Below are 2,932 nucleotides of genomic sequence, written 5' to 3' on the forward strand. Positions count from 1 at the left end.
GATTCCAAATATTCATCCATTTCTTTCACATTGCCAAATTTCTGGGCATAGAGTTTCTTGTAGTATTCAGAGATAATCTCTTATATCTCTGTGGCATCTGTTGTTATCTCCCCTTTATCAATAAATTTCTGATTGAGATTACTAGAGATTTTACCTTTCTATTTCAAGTTAGTCTGGCCAAAGGTTTATCAATTTTATCTATTTTTTTCTTTTTCTTTTCTTTTACTTCTTCCTCCTGTAGTGTTCTCTTGTCCCCCATGTAGCTGGGATCACAAGGTCCAGCTATTTTGTTGTTGTTGTAGCAACAGGGTCTCACTCTGGCTCACTCTACCTCAGGCTGGTCTTCAGCTAGTCTCAAACTCAGCTGAGCTCCGGCGATCAACCCACCTCGGGCTCCCACAGCACTGGGACAACAGGCATGAGCCACCACACCTGGCCAATTTTATCTATTTTTTCAAAAAACCAACTCCTTGTCTCATTAATTTTCCGAATGATTCTTTTGTTTTCAATTTCACTAATCTCTGATTTAATTTTGGATATTTCTTTTCTTCTGCTGGGTTTAGGCTTAGATTGTTCTTTTTCCAGTTCCATAAGATGGCTTGTGAGTTTGTTGATGCGCTCTCTTTCTGTTTTTCAGATGCAGGCATCTAAAGCGATAAATTTTCCTCTCAGAACTGCTTTTGCAGTATCCCACAGGTTTTGGTAGCTTGTGTCTTCATTGTTGTTATGCTCAAGGAAGTTAATGATTTCCTCTTTTCTTTCTTCCTGCACCCAACTCTCATTCAGCATAAGGCTGTTTAATGTCTATGCCTCTGTGTGGGGTTAAACATTTTTGTTGGAGTTGAGTTCCACTTTTAATGCCTTGTAGCCTGAGAAGATACAAGGTAAAATTTCAATTCTTTTGATTCTGTTGAGGTTTGTTTTTTGTCCTGGGATATGATCAATTTTGGAGAATGTTGCATGGGCCAATGAGGAAAATGTATATTCTTTAGCTTTGGGATGGAGTGTTCTATATATGTCTATCAAGCACAGTTGTTCTAGGGTCTCATTTAAGTCCCTTATATCTTTAATTTCTGCTTAGAGGATCTGTCCAATTCTGTAAGAGGAGTGTTCAAGTCCTCTGTTCTTATGGTCTTATAGGGTATCATATTGCTCAGACTGAGTAAGGTCTGTTTCAAGAATTTGGAAGCATTGAAGTTGGATGCATAAATATTTATAATTGAAATGTCTTCTTGTATTTTTCTCTTGACCAATATGAAGTAACCATCTTTGTCTTTTTTGACTTTAGCTGCTTTAAATCCACATGCATCTGAAAATAAGATTGCACCCCCTCTTTTCTTCTGAATTCCTTTTGCCTGAAAAATTATCTTCCAACCCTTAACTCTGACTTTTAATTTGTCTTTTGAGGCTAGGTGTGTTTCCAGCAGATATCAAATGGATGCCTTGTGTTTTTTAATCCAATAAGCCAATCTATACCTTTTCAGTGGGAAATTCAAGCCATTAACATTTATTGAGATAATTGATAAGTGTGGTAGCATTCTATTTGTCTGATTTTGTGAAAGTCCATTGCATAGTTTTGCCTTTAGCATCATTGTGGAAGCTAGATTCTGTCCTTTAATTTCTAGGTGCTTACTTTGCTGGTGGCCCATTGTGATGGTCAATGTGTAGAATAGGTTGAAGTATTTCCTGTAGAGCTGGTCTTCTTGTGGCAAATTTCCTCAATGTTTGCATATCAGTAAAGATTTGATTTCTCTGTAAATTTTAAAGCTTAGCTTAACTTAAAGAATTCTGGGCTGGAAATTGTTCTGTTTAAGTAAATTAAAGGTAGATGACCATTGTCTTCTGACTTGAAAAGTTTCATTAAGAGAAGTCTGCAGTCAGCCTGATGGATTTGTCCCTATAGGTCAATTGGCGCTTATCCCCAGCAGCTTCCAAATCTTTTCTTTTGTCTTGACTTTGGACAGGTTTATCACAATGTGTCTTGGAGAAACTATTAGAGTTGAGGTGACCTGGTGTCCGATAGCCCTCTGAAAGGAGTGTGTTAGAATCTTTGGTGATATTTGAGAATTTTTCATTTATAATATTCTCTAGTATGGCTTCCATTCCTCTGGGGCATTCTTCTTCCCCTTCTGGGATACCTATAACTCGTATGTTTGAATGCTTCATAAAGTCCCATAATTCTATCAGTGAACATTCTGCTTTCTCTCTCTTCTTTTCTGCCTCTTTAACTATCTGAGTTACTTCAAGAGCTTTGTCCTCTACCTCCAAGATTCTTTCCTCTGCATGGTCTAATCTGTTGTTGATACTTTCTATTGCATCTTTAAGTTTCCTATTTGACTGCTTCAATTCCTTCAGTTCTGCTATATCCTTTCTATATTCTTCATATTGTTCATTTCTTCTTTGATTCTGTTTTTTTTATTTTGATTTTTTATTTTTTATTTCCTTTTGGTTATTTTCCACTTTCTCAGCAATTTACTTCATTGTTTTCATCATCTGTATTTTAAATTCCCCTTCTGTCATTTCTAATCTTTCTTTATAGGTGGAATCCTCTGCAGTTATTACCTCATGGTCCCTTGGGTGGGTTCTCTGGACTGGTTTTTCATGTTGCCAGGACTTTTCTGCTGATCCTTCCTCATGAGAGTCTTCTTTTATCTGTTTCCTTGCCCTAATTTTCCTTTCTCTTCCTCTTGCTCTTTAAGTTACTGTGCCTCTGGCCTATGGTTTCAATGAGTCCTTTTGGTACAGGACCAAAAAGATGAGAATATTGAAGAGCAAGAAGGGAAAAAAGATTTAAAAAAAGAAGAAGAAGAAAAAGAGAGGGGGTGAGTAAAAGGGAATATTGACAAAAAGAAGAAAGGAACAGAATGAGGGAGACAGGAGTAATAAAGGTGTACAGTAGGGTACTTTGACCCAACCTTAAAAACCCCCAACC

The sequence above is a fragment of the Otolemur garnettii genome, unplaced genomic scaffold (assembly GCF_000181295.1).
Source record: "Otolemur garnettii isolate 467f Iridium unplaced genomic scaffold, OtoGar3 scaffold00036, whole genome shotgun sequence".
NCBI lineage: Eukaryota > Metazoa > Chordata > Mammalia > Primates > Galagidae > Otolemur > Otolemur garnettii.